Genomic DNA, 13,276 nt, shown 5'->3' with positions numbered 1-13,276 from the left:
GGACTACTTACACAAGCGGTTCTCCTGGTCTTACAACTCCCCTCTAATGCCACTTCTCCACCAACGATATTTTCTACCGGGTCTACTAGATCCAGGCTTTCATGCCTGGTCCTCGGATGGGTCCCTGATGCTGCACCAGGTCCTCCGGAACAATGCCCCTAAACCTTTGTCAGAAATACTCGGCACCAAGCCGATTACATTCCTGGACAAGTGGAGGTACGTTCAATTACAGTGTTTCCTGCGGGCCCTGCCCCGACCACTGAGAGACTCCGAGACTTTAAATGAAATTGAGGTGGTGTTTTACCCCAAGGATCCTCCCTTGCATTGCATTTCTTTGTTCTATAAGGCCCTCAATAGTCTCCTCCACAACTCATTCCCGTCCTTTCTGGCCTCATGGGAGAAAGATTTAGGTACCAACCTCACTGACCTACAAAAACGGAAGGTGCTACAACTAACCCAGGTCTCATCCATCGCCTCACAAATAGCTGAGGTTAACTACAAATTGCTCACCAGATGGCACTACACCCCTGTGAAGTTACACAGGATGTTTCCTGACAACTCCCCGTTATGCTGGAGGAATTGTGGGTTCCGGGCCACTCATGCACACATATGGTGGTCATGCCCCGTTATCAAGCCGTTCTGGTCGAATGTCATCCAGATTATTCAACGTATTTCTGGCACCCTCCTCCCCGATGAACCCTGGGCCATTCTCTTCCATGCTACTATAGACCCTGTGGGCCGATACAAACGCTCTATCATCCCACACCTGCTGAACACAGCTAAGGCACTGATACCTGCCCTGTGGGGCCAATCAAAGACTCCGTCACTGAAAAGTTGGATGCGTAAAATCGAGGCAGTTTACCTCATGGAGGACATCACTCATGCCAATAAGAATTCCTCGCAAAAAACCCTCTTGACTTGGTCTTGTTGGAAAGAATTTACCTCCACTACATTTTACGCAGATATCTTAGCGCAGCCCCACTGAGCAGCGCAAACTAAGTTTCTACATGCCACCACGCGAGCCACCGTACCCCCACCCTCTTTCTCCCCTCCTTGACCCTCCTCTCCTTCTCTTCCCCCCCCCCCCCCTTTTTACACTCTCTTGCCTTTTTCTGTTATCTCTCAGTTTCTGTGATAGACAACATGATACCTGGTCCTTGAATCAGAGCTGTGTACTTTGCTCATTATCTCTTGAATGCTTTTCGGTTTTGTTTTTGTGTTTTTTTTTGTTTGTTTTTCTTCACTGGCACTTCCGTTATTGCTTTACTGTGTTTGCCCTAAGATGCTCTGATGCTAATTACTAATCCTGTCCCCTGGTTTATGGGACTGGGTGCTGTATGTGGATTTAACAGTATATGTTTGTTGTTTATCTTTAATAAACATTTATTAAACAAAAAAAACAAAGTTTGAGAGCTGGATATAAAAATGTTCCGACAACATGATCCGATCTGACTTTGTCCGATCGTTTGTAGAGAATTCCAATCGGACAAAGTGCCACGCATGCTCAGATCAAATTCCTAGACCAAAGCTATTGGCTACTAGCCTGAACGTAGTCCCATCGTAACTAAATATTGTCATCGTGTTCCGAACGATCGGATTTTCCGACAACTTTGTCCGACCGCATGTATGCAACACCAGTTTTCAGACAAAATCTGTTGGACAAAATCCGACAGATTTTGTTGTCGGAATGTCCGACCGTGTGTACAAGGGCTGAGAATTCTCTCAAGACACAATTTTGCTACTGCAATGTAATTTGACGAACATTACAGGCGTGTTCACTTTAAATGACACCTCAATGCAAGGAAATGCAGCTCCAACACACGCTAATGCATTACTGTGGTACACTGTATTAGAAAAAATATTACATTACTGTTTTTGGTTCCTTTGTGTTGGCATCCCTTTTAAAATGAATGGGCTGTCTTAACACAACACATGTTAATGTGCATGTATTAAAGTGTTACTAAACCCAGTAATATGAAAATAGTTCCTCTGCCCCCCCACATTACATTTAAATACTGCCACTATATACCTTTTTTTTGCTGATCTGTATACCACAGTCACATAATAAACTGCACAGTTTCTCCAGTGCTAAGTTTCCAGGTAGGAGGAGATTTCTACTACAGCCTGTATACACGCCCACATGAGTGATGTCAATATCATGTGACCTGAGCAGTTCAACTGAAGCAGGAAATGTTCTCTGCAGCAATAGAGACTAAACTGAGCATGTGCAGGATGGCTACCCTCACTGTATTATATGGAATGCCAAGATAGACAGTGCAGTAGGGAAGAATCTGTCTATATAGTGTCAAAGAGCCTTTTTACACAATGCAGAGGATTAACCCCTTAAGTTCCACAGTGAGTATACCAAGCAGGCTATTCTGCATATACAGATTTTACTGTTGTGTGTACAGTAACACTTTAATGCCACACACAGGTACAGAGAAGGGTAAATGGGCCCTTAGTGTCCTGGTAACAACAATTTTACCAGACAGGAAGTGAGGGAAAATGTGCAACAGGAACAGAAGAAATAAAAGCTTACAGAGGTTTTTTTTTCTTTTCCCATTTCGGTCTGTGTCCCTTTAGCAGATGTATTATATATCTTGTAAAACTATTGCACCAGCATAGTAAGTGGGTGGAAATCTGTCTCTAACGGGAGCTCTGGATAATAGCTATACCTTCACAGGATTTCTAATCCATTCCCAATCTAACAAAATACAAAAAAACTAAAGGTTTTAGTTGGATATACACTACAGAGTGTAACTCCAGCAAAAAACGTTTTTATGTTTTTGAATAAAAGCAGAAAAGTTAGAACCTCTTACAACTCTTAATGGCTATTTGTGTCCCCATTTCCTATAGGACAAGAAATAAGGGGAAACTTGTCAGCAAACAAGCAGCTAGCAATAAATCCCCCAGTTTCCAGTTTTGGTGACCACTATCACAGTACTAAACAGTAACGTGAGTGAAATCCTCCCCAAATGGTACCTAGGCATTACTGAAATCTTAAGCTGTCTTAAAGTGTTACTAAACCCAGGACCCTGCATTCACTATATATAATCCCACAGTACACAGAACATGGAAATATAATTATTTTAGTAAATATAAAGTGCTAAATACTTTTTTTCATCAGTAGTATATAGCAGTCTTGTGACTTCTATCAGTGTCTGGTTAAAGTTTTTTTTATTGATTGTCCTAGGAGAATGCAGGACCCCTGACCCTCTGTCTGGACAGTGCTGATTGGCCCTGCTCTGATCACATGCACTCTCCCAAGAAAACAAAAAAACTCTTTCAGCAATACACACCAAACTGAGCAGCCTGTCCCCTGGCCCTGTAAATATAAGATTATTTTTTGGAGACAGTGGAAGAAGGAGATGATCAGAGGAGACAGGTTGGAACAGCCTTTTTACACAATGCAGAGGATTAACCCCTTAGGTTCCACAGTGAGTATAACAAGCGTGCTTTACTGCATATACAGACTGGTTTTACTGTTGTGGGTTTAGTAACACTTAAAAACAAAAAACATTTTTTTTATAAATATGACTTGTTACACACCAACTAAACGAAAATGCTGCTAATGGAAATGCCTACTTTGTAAATGAAGAGGAGAAGTACTTATTTGGGTTTGAAAAAGGGAGAGGATTCAAAATGGACCTGATCGGTGAGAGAAAAGACAGGGCAGCAGCACAGTTATAGGGGTTTATTTACTAAAGACAGGGCCGATACGGGTGGGGGGGGGGGGCACAGTGCTGGCAGTGTGCTGCTAAAAATAATTTGGGCATACTGTAATTACCGTGTCAGTTTACCCCTTTGTGCTGCATTAGTGGCACAAGTATCAGTGTTCATTAACCCCTTTATGCTGCAGCATAGCACTGAAACGTGTGCCACTAATGCAGCAAAAAGGGGTTAACTGACACTGGTCACTAATGCATTAGTGACCAGTGGCACGGCATTAACCCCCTTCATGCTGCATATTACTGATACCATTGGTAATTACCCACTAGAGATGGGCTCGGGCGTGTTCAAAACCCCACGTTCCCGATGCCGCCAGGAAGCTGACGCTGCCCAGCGCTAATCACAGGCAGTGAGACATTGTCTGATCCGTAGCTGTATAGATCGGGAAATGTCTTGCTGCCTGTGATTAGCGCAGTGCAGTGTCAGCTTCCTGGTGGGATCAGGAACATGAGGTTGCATACATATACTGCAACGGGGCTGCAGCTACAGTAACCGCAGTGTACCCGTATATCGCTACCTGTTTCAGGTGCATGCCCTCACCCAACTACCTTGTGATTGTACACAGTGAGAACCTGTCAGCAGGTCCCAGCCAATGATTCATTGCCAGGACCTGCTGATCGGCTGTGTCCAATCACAGCCCACATAGGGCTCTGTACAGAGGGAATGATTGTTTTGTTTCTTCTCCCTACAAAGCAGGGAAAATAAACACATCAATCTGTGTTAAAAATCAGCATACTGTACACACATTACACATAGTTAGGCACACAATTAACCCTTTTGATCGCCCCTGATGTTACCCACTTCCCAGCAAGTGTAAATAGTACAGTGACCGTGTATATTATTAGCACTGATCGCTGTATTAGTGTCACTGGTGATGTCAGTGGCAGTTATTCCATTCCCACAAAGCGTCAGTTACTGTCACTATCACATTCCCACTATAAGTTGCTGATCACCCCATTGCTAGTATATATAATAGTATACTGTATAAAAAAAAAAAATCAGTATATACTCCATTGTTTAGTAGACTCTATAGTTTTCACACAAACCCCTTAATATATATTTTTTTTAACAAAGATATGTAGCAGAATACATTTTGGCCTAAATTTATGAAGAATTTTTTTTTATTGAATCTTTTTTTTAATGGATATGTTTTATAGCAGAAAGTAAAAAGTATTGTTCTTTTTTTTTTTTTCAAAATGTTTGGTATTTTTTGCGTTTATATAATAATAAAAAAATGCAGTGGTGTGCTAATACCACACAAAAAAAGCTCTATTTGTGGGAAAAAAACTTATAGAAATTTTGTTTGTGTACAGCATTGCATGACCACACAATTACCAGTTAAATGAGAGCAGTTCTAAAATAGACTGGTCATGAAAGGTGTAAAATCATCCAGAGCTCAACTAGTTAAGCAACCCCCCCCCCCCCCCCCCCCCCAAAGTGTTAACCACGCCAGCCAGTTTGGATGGGGATCACAGATACTGCCATCAATGCTGGGGGGTATTATATAAGATAGCACTATTGCTGAGGATTATTGTTGCAGAGACTGACACAAATCCTGCGGGTTATTATTGCTAAATTGGCTACCGTTTCTTAAACTGACACCAATGCTGGGGATCGAATTGTAGAAACTGGCACTGATGCCAGTTATTATTGCTGCTGCTGACATCAATGCTGTGGATTGTTATTTTGTAAATTGGCACTGATGATGGTGGTTATTATTATGGAGATCGCCAGTTATACTGAGAGTTGTCATTTTCTAAACTGGCACCGATGCTGGGGGATATAATTCCAGAAACTGGGAATGATGCTGGTGGTCATTATTATTAGTTTACCGACCATATCACATGTACGGTAACTCTGCTGCACTGGATCACGTACCAGGTACATAATCCAGCACTCCCAGGTAAGGGACACGCGCACGCGCCACTGGTGACCTGGCTGTGCTGTGTGGGTGCTGGCCCATGGACGACCACCGGCACCACCGATTGTTGGAAAGACACACAGGACAGACCTGTGCCTATGTAAACAAGGCAGAGCTATGTTTTGTCAGTGGGGAATTTTAAGGTATTTTTAGTACCTATAATAAAATACATATTTTAAATGTGTGAGTAAACTCGTTTGTTTTATCAAATTAAACTTAATTTAATTTGTATGGGGGTGGGGGGTGCAGTTTGCCATCGTCACCCTGGTCACAGGATGACCTTGTCCCGGCACTGTCTAAAGGAAAATACAGGCATACCCCACTTTTAAGTATTCAATGGGGTTTAATTACTAAAGCTGGAAAGTGCAAAATCAGACTCACTACTGCATAGACACCAATTAGCTTCTAACCCCAGCTTGTTCTATTAAGCTTTGGTAATAAAGACTGGAAGCTCATTGGTTTCTCTGCAGAAGTGAGCCTGATTTTGCACTTTTCAGCTTTAGTAAATACACCCCATTGTGTACTTAAAAGTGGGGTATGCCTGTAGACTGTGCACTTGTGCAGTTGCACTCTTAACTTAATAAATGAGGGGAAGCTCTTCTAACTTTCAAAGTTCAATCTTGTGCAAGCAAAAATGCAGTTTTTTTCTCTTGCATGTGTTTGGGTTTTCTTTGCAAAGCGAAGCTTAACCTCATTTACTAAGCTCTGAAGTAACTTCACTTTCAGACTTACAGTATGTTTATCTTTAGTAAATCAATCCCTTATTCTCCAAAAATAATCTATACACATCCACTACTTAATGGCACTGTAATTTATTTTCAATGAAAATGTTTCTTATTGTGTTTTTCTGCTTCCTTGTAACGTCCTCTGTGAGTGCCTGAATCTTTTCTTTTCCCTGTCATATCTATTTATTAGGAATGATCCGTGCATGTTAGTTGCAGTCACGTGCATTGCTCTTTGCACACTACAAATTATATAGCCCACCTCGGGAGCAAGCAAAAAAGCTACATTGCTACTCACAGTGGGATCACAAAGAATGAACATAGCCACCCTCTATCAGGAAATCGAATCACAGCAGCAAAAAAATAGGAATTTAGAGAAGGACGAAAGCAACGGAAGGCAATTTTTTTTGTGTTAGTGTTAGTTCATCATTACATAAAAGGTAAACTAACAGAAGACACTATCCCCACCCCTCGGCTGTACTTGGCTCTCAGGTTGCTAAGCTCTTAGCACCCCTGCGGCCGGTTCAGTGGTCCTGGGATTCAGAATCTCCGCTCTTCTCCCTCTTCTATGTGTGGCGCTTTCAGTGTTCCACCACAGTGAATTGATCTGGTCTGTCCGACTGCATGGAGCAGGGGCAAGAATTTCAAATCCCCGGACCACTGGACCAGCTCTGGGGGTGCAGACAGCCCTGGGAGGGCGGGGAGGGTGTCCGGTGAAAATTACATACTTGAATAGATTTTTTTCTTTAAAATCAGAGTTTATGTCACTTTAATGTCACCGTTTTTATTTTGTCCTTAGGAGCATAGTTTTACCTTGGCAGTCATGGGCTGCCATAGAGGACCTGTCAGAATTGACATGAATTGTTATATGACATGTCATTTTTGTATCTGTGAAATCACCTAGCACTTTCCTACACCAGGGCAAATAGGTTCCCATTTAAAAAATTCTGTAGCCCTCTTATGCCCTGTACACACGGTCAGACATTTCGACCACAAAATCCGTCGGATTTTGGCCGAAACTTGTGTTGCATACACGTGGACTTTTCACTTTCCAGCTTTAGTAAATAAACCCCATTGTGTACTTAAAAGTGGGGTATGCCTGTACTTACCTTCCATACCCTTCCTGACTAGGGATGAGCTTCGTGTTCGAGTCAAACATACGTTCGACTCGAACATCGGCTGTTCGCCCGTTCGGCGAATTCCGAACATTATGGGACGTTCGCGCCAAATTCGTATGACGCTCACGGCCCACAATGCACTGCGATGGCGCAGTGCATTGCTGGCTCATGATTGGCCAAGCATGCACTGTGACCCCGCATGCTTGGCCAATCACAGCGCCGGCAGCGAGGAGAGCCATGATTGGCCACAGGCAGGATGCCTGTGGCCAATCATAGCTCAGGCTGTGTAGTACACGCCCCACACTATATAAGGCCGCCAGCGCGGCGGCCTTGTGTAGTGTGTTGGCGTCTGAAGCAGTTAGTGGGTGTTCTGTGTAACTTCAACACAGTATACACCGATCGTTATCGGCCGATTTTTCGATCTTGCTCTTCTGTACTGGTTGTTGTCTGCGTGCCCTGACCGCAGTATACACCGATATATTCACCTATATAGCTAGCGATATATCTATCTTTTATAATAGAGCTTGCAGTCAGTGTTAGGAGCTCGTGCGTGGTGTCTGCGTGCTCTGTACCCAGTACACACCGCTATATCCACCTACATAGCTCTTCTCTATTTGAGCCATCTGCCATCTGCAGGAGTTATTGGAAGTTGTGTGTGCCTCCAGCACAGCACAGTATACATCTGTATTTACCCTTTATTGCTGGTGTTCTATAATAAAGGCATCTGCAGGAGTTAGTGGGTGTTGTGTGCCTCCAGCACAATATACACCTGTATCTACCCTTTATTCCTGTTCTCTAATAGAGCCATCTGCAGGGCTTAGTGGGTGTTGTGTGCCTCCAGTACAGTATACCCCTTTATCTACCCTTTATTGCTGGTGTTCTATAATAAAGGCATCTGCAGGAGTTAGTGGGTGTTGTGTGCCTCCAGCACAATATACACTACCCAATTGCTGTTTTACCCAACTCCCTTCAGGCCATTACCATGTCTGGAAGGCCAGCAAGGAGAGGCAGACAGGCGCGAGCCGATAAAAGAGGGCAAGCAGGCTCTGTGTCTAGAGACAACAGTGCTGGTCGTGGACGCGGTGCATCGTCATCATCAGCACGTGGCCATGGGACACGCTTGTCCTTCTTTTCGGCAGCTGGACATGTTGAGCCGCAACATGCCAACGACTTGATAGAGTGGATGACCAAGCCCTCTTCATCCTCCTCATCCTCTCTCACCCAGTCTCAGGGTACTAGCAAAGCAGCTGCCAACGCATCGTCTTCCCTCCTCTCAATGTCATCATCAGTGACTCCTTCCCTAGACCCACCACGTCCTCCTGAGGAGTCTCCTGAACTCTTTGAGCACAGTGTTGGGTACATGCTCCAGGAGGATGCCCAGTGTTTTGTAGGCTCTGATGATGATACTCAGCTAGGGGAAGGCAGTAGCATGAATGCAGAGAGAGGGGATGCTCAAGAAGGACAGCAATCTGGCAGTCATGTTCCACAAGCTGCAGCATACTGCCAGGTTTGCTACAGCGATGAAGAGGGAGGGGATGATGAGGGTACTGACTCCACGTGGGTGCCTGGTAGGAGAGAGGAGGAGGAGGAGGCACATGTCCAACGAGGCAGGATGCCCTCCGGGGGCCAGCTTAGGGGCAGCACACCGACTGAATCACACCGCAGAGCTCCGCCTGTGCAGGGCGCTGCCTCTGCGCGTTATTCTAAAAGTTCTTTGGTGTGGGCCTTTTTTGAGACGAATGCATCAGATCGCACCGCTGCTATTTGCAACATATGTCTCAAGCGTATCTCGTGTGGCCAAAACATCAGCCGCTTGGGCACCACATGCTTGACCAGACATATGTTGACCTGCCATGCAGCTCGTTGGCAAGCGTACCTCAATGACCCACACCAAAGAACAAAGCGGACCTCTCCTTGCTCCTCATCAGCTGGGATCTCCAACCCCACTAGACCTTCAGTCCTCTCTGAAACCTGCTCTGAGAGGAATGAAGGTGTAGAATTAGGTGTGTCACAGCCAAGTGCTTCCGGGCACTCTGCTAGCAGTACACCCACGTCCGATTATAGCAGGCAAATGTCCCTGCCCCAGCTGCTGGACCGGCAAAACAAGTTTACTCCAAGCCATCCACATGCCCAGCGGTTGAATGCTAGCTTGGCTAAATTGCTAGCACTTCAACTGCTGCCTTTTCAGTTGGTAGACTCGGCCCCCTTCCGTGAGTTTGTACAATGTGCGGTTCCTCAGTGGCAGGTCCCCAAACGACACTTTTTCTCACGGAAGGCGATTCCGGCTCTCTACCGGCATGTGGAAGGCAATGTCCTTGCCTCGCTGGACAGGGTGGTCAGTGGTAAGGTGCATATTACCGCTGACTCATGGTCCAGCAGGCATGAACAGGGACGTTACCTGTCTTTCACGGCCCATTGGGTCACTCTTCTGGCAGCTGGGAAGGATGCAGGACAAGGTACAGTAGTGTGGGAGGTTGTTCCGCCACCACGCCTCCAAAATGCTACTATTGGTTGTGACACACCTCTCTCCTATACCCCCTCCTCTTCTTCTTCCTCCATGGCCTCTTCCAGTGCTCTGTCCTCAGAACCAGCGGTGCTCCGTAGGCGATCCAGGGGCTACGCAAGTACGCAGGGAAAACGATGCCATGCCGTGCTTGCGCTGGTTTGTTTGGGGGACAGGAGCCACACTGGGGCGGATGTTTTGTCAGCTCTGCAGGGGCAGGCCGAGAGGTGGTTGACGCCACGCCAGCTTAAGCCAGGAATGGTGGTTTGCGACAATGGCACCAACCTCCTCTCCGCCCTCCGACAGGGACAACTGGCCCATGTGCCCTGTGTAGCTTACGTCCTTAACCTGGTGGTGCAGCGGTTCTTGGGCAGGTACCCGGGCTTACAGGATGTCCTGAAGCAGGCCAGGAAAGTCTGTGTGCATTTCCGCCGATCATTTAATGCCTGTGCTCGGCTGGCTGAGCTCCAAAAGGAGTTGAACCTGCCCAAGAACCGCCTTATATGTGACATGCCCACCAGGTGGAACTCAACGTTGGCCATGCTGCAGTGGCTGCACACGCAGCAGAGGGCCATCAATGAGTACCTGTGCGACTATGGCACCAGGACAGGGTCAGGGGAGCTCGGTTTTTTCTCACCACGCCAGTGGGGCATGATCAGGGATGCATGCACTGTCCTGTCACCATTTGAGGAGCCCACAAGGATGGTGAGCAGTGACAGTGCATGCATCAGTGACACTGTACCTCTTGTCCACCTCTTGGAGCATACGCTGCGTGGAATAATGGACAGGGCACTTGAGGCAGAACAGAGGCAGGAAGAGGAGGACTTCCTTGCCTCTCAAGGCCCCCTCACACAGGAAGAGGATGAGGAGGAGGAAGAGGAGGAGGTGGATGGTTGTGTCAGCATGGAGGTGGAGGCTGGCACTCAGCATCAGCAGCATCAGCAGCATCAGCAGCAGCAGCAGTCTTGTAGGGATGATTTACAGTCCCAAGAAACCCGTGGACTTGTACGTGGCTGGGAGGAGGTAGCTGCGGATCATGTTGTCCTTAGTGACCCAGAGGACTCCGGACCAAATGCCTCAGCTAACCTATGCTGCATGGCCTCCCTGATCCTGCAAAGCCTGCGGAAGGATCCTCGTATTCTTCGGATCAAGGAGAGGGACCATTACTGGCTGGCCATTCTCCTTGATCCACGGTACAAGGGTAAGGTTGCTGACCTTATTTTGCCATCGCAGAGGGAGCAGAGGATGAGACATCTCTGGGAGGCCTTGCAGAAAGGTCTGTGCAACGCGTTCCCAGAGACTGGGAGGTTACAAACTCCTGGTCCTGGACAACGTGTTGCTGAGGCATCGGTCAGAAGGAGCGGTGGAGAAGGTGGCCGTCTGACTGATGCTTTCAGACAATTTTTTAGTCCGCAGCCCCAAGGTATGATCGGTTCCAGCAACCATCGCCAGCGTCTGATTTACATGGTGCAGGAATACCTAGGGGCAAGGTCAGACTTGGACACCTTTCCCACCGAAAATCATCTGGCTTACTGGGTCTTGAGGATGGATCACTGGCCAGAGCTTGCACAGTATGCAATTGAGCTACTGGCCTGTCCTGCATCCAGCGTTCTTTTGGAACGCACCTTCAGTGCTGCTGGTGGCTTTGTTACCGATCACAGGGTGCGCCTGTCCACCGGATCAGTTGATCGACTGACCTTCATCAAGATGAATCAGTCTTGGATAACCCACAGCTACCAAGCACCTGAAGCTGATGTAACCGAATAATTTTTTTTGAAATATCACATCCCTTCAAGACTGCCTATGCTGATGCTGAGTGACTGTCCTGTTATGTTGATTGTCTATCCTCTTCCTCCTCCGCTGATATGTTGGAAGAACATTTCTGGTTCTGGGTGATGCCATCAGCCCAATTTTTCTGCCCCTGTTTAACAGGGGCGTTTAATTACAATTTTTGATGCAATGCTTTGCAGCAGGGCTAATTCCTGCAATAAAACTAGAGTATATGGGAGAGGTTGCAGTGTGGTGGCACCAGCACCAGTGCCTAAGGCTCAATTTTTCTGCCCCTGTTTAACAGGGGCGTTTAATTACAATTTTTGATGCAATGCTTTGCAGCAGGGCTAATTCCTGCAATAAAACTAGAGTATATGGGAGAGGTTGCAGTGTCGTGGCACCAGCACCAGTGCCCAAGGCCTAATTTTTCTGCCCCTGTTTAACAGGGACATGTAATTACAATTCTTGATATAATATTTCACAGGAGGGCCCGTTCCCACTAATTACAATTCTTGATATAATCGTTCCCAGCAGGGCGCTCCAGCGCCCACCAAGAGTCACTTTGAGGGCTTACAATGTTGTGGCAAAACCAACACCTTGTTCCGCCATTTCTGCAGAGCATATAGGGCAGACCCCTACTTTCAAACATCCAACTTACGAACATCTCATACTACCAAACGGAAGGAGACAACAGCAAGTGAGATGAAAAAAGATGGACGACAAAACAAATTATACAGGGGTGATAACCCTTCCCTATGATTTCCAAAAAGCGTAAAAATATTTTTTTTGACTGGAGCTACACTTTAAAAATGTACCAGTTGAAAATTACAAACAGATTCAACTTAACACAACAAACCTACACAGTCCCTGTCTTGTTTGCACCGCCTGTATACTGCTGTTCTGAGTATATAGGGCCTGGGGGCCACACGCATTTCCTTTTTTTAATATGGGTATGGGGTTCCCCTTAATATGCGTACAAGACCCAAAGGGGCTGGTATAGGGCAGGGAGGGCTACCCATGCCATTTTTCTCAATGATTTTCAACCATATTGCAGGAACCAGATATAACATTAAAACCGCAAGCAGTTTTAAATGATGTTATTTCCGTTTAATGTCATTTTGTGCAGGGACTGTTCTAAACACGGGAAACACGTGGCACTTCACAGGCATACTACAGACACCCCCCAGTCACCATATTTAAAGGAATATTTCACTTTTTTTTCACTTTAATCGTCATTAAAATCAGTGCTCCCGCCAAAACGGCCATTTTTAGGACAGCATCTTGCATATTAGCCGTTAAAATTAGCACTTTTAATTTCGAACGTTCGAGTCCTATAGACTTCAATGGGGTTCTAAAGTTCGTCCGAATTTGGGGTCCGTTCGAAAGTTCTGGTGCGAACCGAACCAGGGGGTGTTCGGCTCATCCCTATTCCTGACACCCCTTGTGACATACCCAGTACTTCCAGGTATCAGTAAGCATGTGACTTTCTCTCCTACTTTCCTACCTCCTAAAC

The sequence above is a fragment of the Lithobates pipiens genome, unplaced genomic scaffold, assembly GCF_037356315.1.
Source record: "Lithobates pipiens isolate NorthernLeopardFrog02 unplaced genomic scaffold, aLitPip1_a1.2 Scaffold_25, whole genome shotgun sequence".
NCBI lineage: Eukaryota > Metazoa > Chordata > Amphibia > Anura > Ranidae > Lithobates > Lithobates pipiens.
The sequence above is the reverse complement of the archived record's forward strand: the minus strand, read 5'-3'. Positions refer to the sequence as shown.